The sequence below is a fragment of the Pseudophryne corroboree genome, unplaced genomic scaffold (assembly GCF_028390025.1).
Source record: "Pseudophryne corroboree isolate aPseCor3 unplaced genomic scaffold, aPseCor3.hap2 scaffold_142, whole genome shotgun sequence".
Lineage (NCBI taxonomy): Eukaryota > Metazoa > Chordata > Amphibia > Anura > Myobatrachidae > Pseudophryne > Pseudophryne corroboree.
In genome coordinates this window covers 1,432,909-1,443,781 of record NW_026968046.1, presented here as the reverse complement: position 1 = coordinate 1,443,781, position 10,873 = coordinate 1,432,909, and the positions used below count along the sequence as shown (strand labels likewise).

At 44.0% G+C, this 10,873-nt stretch overlaps 1 non-coding gene and 1 pseudogene across 1 annotated transcript; one reads left to right on the top strand and one right to left on the bottom strand.

The window, feature by feature from the left end:
- Positions 1–212: 212 nt before the first annotated feature.
- On the top strand, positions 213–373 carry LOC134996403 (U1 spliceosomal RNA). The gene has a single exon (XR_010199103.1). It is a non-coding gene; the product is annotated as a U1 spliceosomal RNA (small nuclear RNA).
- A 3,252-nt stretch (positions 374–3,625) lies between these two features.
- LOC134995914 (U1 spliceosomal RNA) lies at positions 3,626–3,804 on the bottom strand (annotated as a pseudogene).
- Between the last annotated feature and the right edge of the window lie 7,069 nt (positions 3,805–10,873).

Sequence of the window (10,873 nt, the reverse complement as noted above, 5' to 3'; positions counted from 1 at the left end):
GATGCAGTGGCGTTAATGTTTCCTGGTGGTAGTGGGGTACTGTGTTTGTGCTTTCCTCTGGTCAGCTCTGGTAAAAGTCAGATTTCTTTGTCTCAGATCTTCCTCTAGCCTTGTTCTTCTTTCGAGAGTTCCCTTGTGCTGCCTCAGTTGGATCTCCTTCACTTGACAGGGGGGTACCCGAGCAGCGACCCTCCCCAGCACTAGCCCAACTCCTACTTACCTGCCAGGTGAGATACTATGATCAGGAAGGTGCTTCTCCCAGGGAAAGGCTCACCCATTGCACTCTGGGTGTGCTGCTCCTGCGATTTCCCCAAATGTGGGAAACTTGACTGCATAATTTGTGTTTCCCCTGGTCGGCTCTCGTATATCAGATCTCTTTGTCTCAGGTCTCTCTCCAGCCTAGTTTGCTGTCTGTTTCCACTTCTCTTTTCTTAAACCGCTCCCTTCTATTCCCTTGTGCACCTTAATTAAATCTAACTCTGATTACGTCAGAGAAGGCCAGGTACCCTACACCATAAGAGGGGGTTTGAAATTTTGACTTGTCTACTTAAAGATCACCAAAATCTGATCACAAGGTCAATTACATCACTGGGTGGGAACCTTTTGGTTAATAGCCCATGTAAGTGCAAGAGATCCTGAAGCACTCACTCATCATGGGAATGTACCAATGTGTTTCTTACAAAAATTCTCCAGATTATTGACTTTTTAAAGTTTTTCTAGGAAACGTTCTAGATGAATGCTTATTAGCCTTTGTCAGTATGTACTTTTGCAAAGTGTCGCTGTGGCGCAATCAGTTAGTGTGTATGGCTATTAACCTAAAGGTTGGTGATTCAATCCCACCCAGGGACGTAATAGACCTTGTTATCAGATTTTGGTGATCTTTAAGTAGACAAGTCAAAATTTCAAACCCCCTCTTATGGTGTAGGGTACCCGGCCTTCTCTGATGTAATCAGAATTAGATTTGATTAAGTGATTTTATAAAAAACAGCTAGGAAGCACAATTTAGCAGTGGGTTGCAGAGAAAAAAAATTATGCTGGCAGAAAAGTCCAATTGAGTGATTAAACAGCTCTTCATTTTCTGATTTTATGTTTATGCTAACAAATTTGCTCTCTGAAAAGTGTCCACAAAGCCAAGTCTCTGATTAACACCTTTGTAGGAATGGTTTTTCACCTATTACTGAATTAAACTTGCTTCATTGGAAAGGCAGCAAGATGCATCCTCATTTCAATGTCTACTGAAATAATACAGGTTGACACCAGGAAACATAAACGTCACTGCATCCTTGCTGCTTCCTCATGGGGAAGTCTGTTTAATGTGAAAACAAGGTGATATCTAATCAGCACACAGGTAAGGAATTAAGAAAATCTTTCTTTATGGGTGAAGATGTTTCTCACAAAATTGTTGCACCAAGGCATCATTGAAATTCAAGCTGGAAAGATGATTTTAATATATCACTTGTACATTTTGTACTGCTCTTCTGGTGACAATGTAGATTGTTTTTGTCAATTACCATTTTAATAATCGGGTAAAGAAAATTAATTGGATTTTTGAAAGAAAACAATACTGTCAATATACTATTAAAACAAATTAAAATGGTAAAAGTTATTGTACTTTAAGTAAAAATAAAAGAGCAAAAATATCAATCCCAGTTTTGGATTACTTTAATTAATAAAAACAATGCATATAGCAGAGGATAGTTTCAATCTGCCTACCTCTGGGTTATGGACCCAGCATGCTTCCATTACAGTACTCTGCTGCACATGTAAGTGCAAGAGATCCTGAAGCACTCACTCATCATAGGAAAGTACCAATGTGTTTCTTCATTGGTTGATGGAAGAAACATCTTACAAAAACTCTCCACATTATTGACTTTTTAAAATGTTTCTAGGAAACGTTCTAGATGAATGCTTATTAGCCTTTGTCAGTATGTACTTTTGAAAAGTGTCGCTGTGGCGCAATCAGTTAGTGTATAAGGCTATTAACCAAAAGGTTGGTGGTTCAATCCCACCCAGGGACGTAATTGACCTTGTTATCAGATTTCGGTGATCTTTAAGTAGACAAGTCAAAATTTCAAACCCCCTCTTATGGTGTAGGGTACCTGGCCTTCTCTGATGTAATCAGAGTTAGATTTGATTAAGTGATTTTATAAAAAAAACAGCTAGGAAGCACAATTTAGCAGTGGGTTGCAGAGAAAAAGAAAAATGCTGGCAGAAAAATCCAATTGAGTGATTAAACAGCTCTTCATTTTCTGGCTTTATTTTTATGCTAACAAATTTGTTCTCTGAAAAGTGTCCACAAAGCCAAGTCTCTGATTAACACCTTTGTAGGGATGGTTTTTAACCTATTACTAAATTAAACTTGCTTCATTGGAAAGGCAGCAAGATGCATCCTCATTTCAATGTCTACTGAAATAATACAGGTTGACACCAGGAAACATTAACGCCACTGCATCCTTGCTGCTTTCTCATGTGAAAGTCTGTTTAATGTGAAAACAAGGTGATATCTAATTAGCACACAGGTAGGGAATTAAGAAAATCTTTATTTAAGGGTGAAGATGTTTCTCACAAAATCGTTACCTCAATGCATCATTGAAATTCAAGCTGAAAAGATGATTTTAATATATCACTTGTACATTTTGTATTGCTCTTCTGGTGACAATGTAGTTTGTTTTTGTCAATTACCATTTTAATAATAGGGTAAAGAAAATTAAGTGGATTTTTGAAAGAAAACAATACTGTCAATATACTATTAAAACAAATTAAAACAGTAAAAGTTATTGTACTTTAAGTAAAAATAAAAGAGCCAAAATATCAATCCCAGTTTTGGATTACTTTAATTAACAAAAAAAATGCATATAGCAGAGGACAGTTGCAATCTGCCTACCTCTGGGTTATAGGCCCAGCATGCTTCCATTGTAGTCCTTTGCTGCACATGTAAGTGCAAGAGATCCTGAAGCACTCACTCATCATGGGAAAGTACCAATGTGTTTCTTCATTGGTTGATGGAAGGAACATCTTACAAAAACTCTCCAGATTATTGACTTTTTAAAGTTTTTCTAGGAAACGTTCTAGATGAATGCTTATTAACCTTTGTCAGTATGTACTTTTGCAAAGTGTCTCTGAGGCGCAAACAGTTAGCGTGTTCAGTTGTTAACCAAAAGGTTGGTGGTTCAATCCCACCTAGGGACGTAATTGACCTCGTTATCAGATTTTGGTGATCTTTAAGTAGACAAGTAAAAATTTCAAACCACCTCTTATGGTGTAGGGTACCTGGCCTTCTCTGATGTAATCAGAGTTAGATTTGATTAAGTGATTTTATAAAAAAAACAGCCACGAAGCACAATTTAGCAGTGGGTTGCAGAGAAAAAGAAATATGCTGGCAGAAAAATCCAATTGAGTGATTAAACAGCTCTTCATTTTCTGGCTTTATTTTTATGCTAACAAATTTGTGCTCTGAAAAGTGTCCACAAAGCCAAGTATCTGATTAACACCTTTGTAGGGATGGTTTTTCACCTATTATTAAATTAAACTTGCTTCATTGGAAAGGCAGCAAGTGATGTCATCCAAGCAGTGGGTCAAAGTTGGCTTCAAACCTCGTCTGCTTATGAAAAGAGAAAAGGGGTATGCAGGGCATGGCGGCCTTTTGCGGTGCTTGGATGACCCCTAGTTCGCATTAAATAATGCAGTCGAGTTTCCCACATTTGGGGAAATCACAGGGGTCAGCATACCCAGAATGCAATGAATGAACCGCACCCTGGGAGAACAGTCTTCATGACCATGGTATCTCCTATGCAAAATAAGTATGATTTGGGATAGGGCTGGGGAGGGCCGCTGCTCAGGCACATCTCTGTCAAGTAAAGGAGATTCAACTGAGGCAGCACAAGGGAACTCTCATCTGGGGACAACAACTGCAGGGAGAACACATATTTTCAGATGAACATGGGAGGGCAGAAGGCTGCCTAATACTGAAGCACCCCCAAACAACAAACCAAATGCAACAACTAGTGCAAGCATTCCTGGGGGAAGGCCTGCAGCAGATGGATTTGCATATGGCGATGTCATCCAAGCAGTGGGTCAAAGTTGGCTTCAACCCTCGTCTGCATATGAAAAGAGAAAAGGGGCGTGCAGGGCATGGCGGCCTTTTGCGGCACTTGGATGACCCCTAGTTTGCATTAAACACCTCCACCCTCCGTCGGTGTGGGGCTCATGTTGGCTATGCCCCAGCCCCTGAAGCATTCAAGCTGATTTCTTGCAGCAGCTGGGCACTGTAACAGCTCCAGAGCTGCTCTGTAAGGCAAGTAAAAGGGTGTGGGCCCTGCAGCACTACCTGTAGTTCGCATTGTGCGAGACCCCTAGTTCGCATTAAACACCCCCACCCTCCTTCGGTGTGGGGCTCATGTTGGCCATGCCCCAGCCCCTGAAGCATTCACGCTGATTTCTTGCAGCAGCTGGGCACTGTAACAGCTCAAGAGCTGCTCTGTAAGGCAAGTAAAAGGGTGTGGGCCCTGCAGCACTACCTGTAGTTTGCATTGTGCATTGGAAGGCACAAAGTAAGCAGACGGGAGGAGAAGTCAGGATAGTGCACAAGGGTATAGACGGGAGGGGCTCAAGAAAAAAGAAGTGGAAACAGACAGCAAACTAGGCTTCCAATGCACAATGCAAACTACAGGTAGTGCTGCAGGGCCCACACCCTTTTACTTGCCTTACAGAGCAGCTCTGGAGCTGTTTAATCACTCAATTGGATTTTTCTGCCAGCATAATTTTTCTCTTACGTCCTAGAGGATGCTGGGGACTCCGTAAGGACCATGGGGGATAGACGGGCTCCGCAGGAGACATGGGCACTTAAAGAAAGACTTTAGATCTGGGTGTGCACTGGCTCCTCCCTCTATGCCCCTCCTCCAGACCTCAGTTTACTACTGTGCCCAGAGGAGACTGGGTGCTTTTCAGGGAGCTCTCCTGAGTTTCCTGACAGAAAGTATATTTGTTAGATTTTTTTATTTTCAGGGAGCCTGCTGGCAACAGACTCCCTGCATCGAGGGGCGGAGGGGAGAGATGCACACCTACTTCTGTGAGTTGATAGGCTCTGCTTCTTAGGCTACTGTACAGCATTAGCTCCAGAGGGATCGGTACGCAGGTCTCACCCTCGCCGTCCGTCCCAGAGCCGCGCCGCCGTCCCCCTCGCAGAGCCGGAAGATAGAAGCCGGGTGAGTATGAGAAGAAAAGAAGACTTCAGAGGCGGCGGAAGACTTCATGATCTTCACTGAGGTAACGCACAGCAGTAAAGCTGTGCTCCATTGCTCCCATACACCTCACACACGGCAGTCAGTGTAAGGGTGAAGGGCTCAGGGGGGACGCCCTGGGCAGCAATATAGACCTCTCTTTGGCAAAATAAATATATATGCAGCTAGGCACTGTATATATATATATAAGAGCCCCCGCCATTTTTTTACTATATTTGAGCGGGACAGAAGCCCGTCGCTGAGGGGGTGGGGCTTCTCCCTCAGCACTCACCAGCACCATTTTCTCCACAGCACCGCTGAGGGGAAGCTCCACGGACTCTCCCCTGCTTATACCACGGTAGAAAGAGGGTCTTAAAGAAGAGGGGGGCACATAATTAGGCGCATATATATATGGAAATACAGCGCTACTGGGTAAACATAAAATTATTGTGTTTTTTTCCTGGGTCATATAGCGCTGGGGTGTGTGCTGGCATACTCTCTCTCTCTGTCTCTCCAAAGGGCCTTGTTGGGGAACTGTCCTCAGATAAGAGGATTCCCTGAGTGTATGGTGTGTCGGTACACGTGTGTCGACATGTCTGAGGTAGAAGGCTCTCCTAGAGAGGAGCAGGAGCAAATTAATGTGGTGTCTCCATCGACAACGCCGACACCTGACTGAATGGATATGTGAAATGTTTTAAGTGCTAATGTAAACTTATTACACAAGAGATTAGACAAAGCTGAAGCTAGGGAACAGTCAGGGAGTCAACCCATGCCTGTCCCTATGTCGCAGGGACCTTCGGGGTCTCAAAAGCGCCCACTATCCCAAATAGTTGACACAGATACCGACACGGATTCTGACTCCAGTGTCGACTACGATGATGCAAAGTTACAGCCAAAATTGGCTAAATGTATTCGATATATGATTATTGCAATAAAAGATGTTTTGCACATCACAGAGTCCCCTGTCCCTGACACGAGGGTACACATCTATAAGGGAAAGAAACCTGAGATAACCTTTCCCCCCTCACATGAGTTGAACGAATTATGTGAAAAAGCTTGGGAATCTCCAGACAAAAAGCTGCAGATTCCCAAAAGGATTCTTATGGCGTATCCTTTCCCGCCAATGGACAGGATACGGTGGGAATCCTCCCCTAGGGTGGATAAAGCATTGACACGCTTATCCAAAAAGGTAGCGCTGCCATCCCAGGATACGGCTACCATCAGGGACCATGCTGACCGCAAGCAGGAGGTTACCCTAAAGTCCATTTACACACATTCTGGTACCTTACTCAGACCGGCAATTGCGTCGGCCGGGGTTGTAGCGCGGTGGCAGCATGGACAGATACCTTATCAGCAGAGATTGAGACCCTAGATAAGGATGCTATGTTATTGACCATAGGGCATATAAAAGATGCTGTCCTATATATAAGAGATGCTCAAAGTGACATTAGTCTACTGGGTTCTAGAATAAACGCTATGTCAATTTCTGCTAGACGAGTCCTATGGACCCGGCAATGGACAGGTGATGCCGACTCAAAAAGGTATATGGAGGTTTTACCTTACAGGGGTGAGGAATTGTTTGGGGAAGGTCTCTCGGACCTAGTCTCCACAGCTACAGCTGGTAAATCAAATTTTTTGCCTTATATTCCCTCACAGCCTAAGAAAGCACCACATTATCAAATGCAGTCCTTTCGATCACAGAGAAACAAGAAAGTACGAGGTGTGTCCTTTCTTGCCAGAGGTAAGGGCAGAGGGAAGAAGCTGCACAACACAGCTAGTTCCCAGGAACAGAAGTCCTCCCCGGCCTCTACAAAATCCACCGCATGACGCTGGGGCTCCGCTAAAGGAGTCCGCCCAGTTGGGGGCACGTCTTCGAGTTTTCAGCCACATCTGGGTTCATTCGCAGGTGGATCCCTAGGCAATAGAAATTGTTTCTCAGGGTTACAAGCTGAAATTCGAAGAGGTGCCTCCTCGCCGGTTTTTCAAATCGGCCCTACCATCTTCTCCCCAGGAAAGGGAGATAGTGTTAAATGCAATTCACAAATTGTATCTTCAACAGGTGGTGGTCAAGGTTCCCCTGCTTCAACAAGGAAATGGAAATTATTCGACCCTGTTTGTAGTCCCAAAACCGGACGGTTTGGTCAGACCCATATTAAATTTAAAATCCCTGAACCTATACTTGAAAAGGTTCAAGTTCAAGATGGAATCGCTAAGAGCGGTCATCGCCAGCCTAGAAGGGGGGGATTTTATGATATCTCTGGACATAAAGGATGCATACCTTCATGTACTCATTTATCCACCTCATCAGGCGTACCTAAGATTTGCGGTACAGTATTGTCATTACCAATTTCAGACGTTGCCGTTTGGTCTCTCCAGAATTTTCTCCGAGAATTTTCACCAAGGTAATGACGGAAATTATGGTGCTCCTGCGAAAGCAAGGTGTCACAATTATCCCGTACTTGAACGATCTCCTCATAAAAGCGAGATCAAGAGAGCAGTTGCTGAACAGCGTATAACTTTCACTGAAGGTGTTACAGCAACACGGCTGGATTCTCAATATCCCGAAGTCGCAGTTGGTTCCTACGACTCGTCTGACTTTGCTTGGGCATTATTCTGGATACGGACCAGAAAAGGGTTTATCTTCCGATATAAAAGGCCCAGGAACTCATGACTCTGGTCAGGAACCTATTGAAACCAAAACAGGTGTCAGTGCATCACTGCACTCGAGTCCTGGGAATGATGGTGGCATCATACGAGGCCATTCCCTTCGGCAGGTTCCATGCGAGGATCTTGCAATGGGACCTACTGGACAAGTGGTCCGGGTCACATCTACAGATTCATCAGTTGATCACCCTGTCCCCCAGGGCCAGGGTATCTCTCCTGTGGTGGCTGCAGAGTGCTCACCTTCTAGAGGGCCGCAGGTTCGGCATTCAGGACTGGATCCTGGTGACCACGAACGCGAGCCTCCGAGGTTGGGGAGCAGCCACACAGGGAAGAAATTTCCAAGGTCTTTGGTCAAGTCAGGAGACTTGTCTTCACATCAACATCCTGGAGCTAAGGGCCATATACAACGCCCTATGTCAAGCGGAGACCTTACTTCGCGACCAACCAGTTCTGATCCAGTCAGACAACGTCACCGCACTAGTTCATGTAAACCGCCAAGGCGGCACAAGGAGCAGAGTGGCGATGGCGGAAGCCACCAGAATTCTTCGCTGGGCGGAGAATCATGTAAGCTGTCAAAGTCAGAAAAATATCACGATGCACACTGCCATATTTGCACCTCATATGTGTCCCTGCTGCGCATGCGTGCGCTCTCCCGTGCGTGCGCATACTCGCTGTTGCGGGCACCCGCAGGCGCACGGTATGCGCATTTACGGTAGAGATTGTGTGCGTCTAGCGGGCAACTCTTTCGTTACATTTTTTCACCATATAATGCATTTTGTAGATTATGGTCCCTTTGATAGAGTCTGAAAGTTTAGTTAATGTAGTATGTTCCTGGACAGAGAGATCCCTCATTGTTTGATACGAAGGGTCAGACAGGAGTAATACAGTGGTGTTTAGTATCCATCGGAAGAGTATTTAATTAGCAATATTCCGGTGTTGGTTTGAAGCGGATCAATCGCTCGTGCGAATAGTTATGGACATAAGAAGTTTATGAACATTTACTGTATTTGCATTTACTTATCCATGCGGCGGGAAACCCAGTTTCCCTCCCACCTGAGCTGTTGGAAATAGTCACAGCCCACCTGTATGAATCAACCTATGACCTTTTGTTATAATGCGAAGACGAATTCCTGTGTCCAATGAACAATGAGATTGTAGGGACCATTGAATTGTATTGTGTGTGGGGCATAAATAGACAGGCCGATCACATCCAGCACTCACTCTTCATCGGTTATCATTGCTGAAAATCGGGAGCTGGATGTCCAGAGGCGCATGCGATCGTTTCCTTTGTGCGTAAGTTTTCTCCGTAATCATATTGTCTTTTCTTGTTATTATGGGCCATATCTTTCTCTCTCTCTCTTCTCTTTCTCTCATTTTCTCTTAAACGTACTTGTATTGTATTTACTGTGTAGTTACCTGGTTAGTTAGTCTATGTTATATTGTAGTGTATGACTTGTATTGTATTAATTCTTTTGCAAGTATAACATTCATAATATATATATTAGGCGTTGGACCCTAAGCACGGTATTTGTGTATTTCTTATAGTGTTAAGTATTCTCAGAGCGTCGGTGACGCTCGAACAGCTTTTGAGTTAATAAGGTTATACAGTGTTGCATTTACACCCTATCTCTACACTAAGGTTTTACAGCAAATTACATTGTTTGTGGTTTAGACATAAAGGTTTAACATTGTGAGCGTCAGCGCCGCTCGTGATCTCCTCGTGGTCTCGAGCGTCCGCTACGCTGATAGCGTAGCATTACGGTAGTCGCTCACCTATAAGTGTGCCCGATACCAACAGCGTATTCTCGTGAGCGTCTGTATCGCTTGAGCAGCCCGCTCCCGATACAGCGTCCGTTACGCTATAGCGAACCATTACGTTAGTCAGCAGCCAATAGCGTGCCTGCCTGTGATCTCTTGGCCGTGAGCGAACGTGACGCTTGAGCGTCTCGACCACGGCTAAGCGATTGTTACGCAACGAGCGTACCCTTACGGTACTCCATACGCAAATAGCGTACAGTGTTCTTAGACCTCACAAAGGGTTTTAAATAAGATAAATATTTAGCTTTATCAATTGGCGGCTCGTCCTGTCCTTCACATATCTCTGCTAGGTAATTTCAGCAGACATTATCCATCAGCAAAGGGCGGGAGATCATATTCTTCGCAGTGCTGACGGGATAAGCGTCTGTTTCGCTTAGTAAAGGGTGCTGAAGGAATCCGGGAACCGGAGGTAAGAACAACACACTAGTGTCTTTTAAAACTGTTTATTTCTATCTTGCGTACGCACACACGCATATCTGCATTTCTTTTTCATTCGTGTATTTTCATATATCACTCTCCTGTTTGCCATTTTATAATTGATAAAACGTGCTAAGAGAGATTTGTCGCTATTTCATAGTTAAAGTGTAAAAGTAATGCGTTAAGGGATAAAGTGTAAAGCACACACGCAGCTCTACCTAAAGGTAAAAGGAGAGATTGGTGTGTTGCACGGTAGACGACTGAGGATCATCTACATTGATAAAACGTGTTAGTTGTGTTACGGTGGACATTGGTTTTGTATACACGTGTCTCTAACAAAAGGCTGAGACTCGCGTACGCAAAGGCCGACGCACGCAGCGTAAATTATGCAACGGAGCGTCTGGGTACGCCCACGTAACTCAAATCACACGATAGTGTTGATTTTTAAATAGCACAATAAGCGATAAATAGCGCAATAAGCGATAAATATCGCAACAGGCGATAAATAGCGCAACAAGCGATAAATAGCGCAACAGGCGATAAATAGCGCAAATCTATTTTAAATCCGAAATTTAAATTAACAGATCCTTCTCCAAATTTACAACACATCTGGTCTAAAGAAAAATTTCTGCGCAGAAATAGAAATAGAAACAAAAGTGTGTATGTGGTGAGTGAGTGTTTGTTTTTACAATTTTGGGGATTGAACCACAGAAATCATCGAGTTCTCGTGAAGTACATACGTGTAAGTGACATAC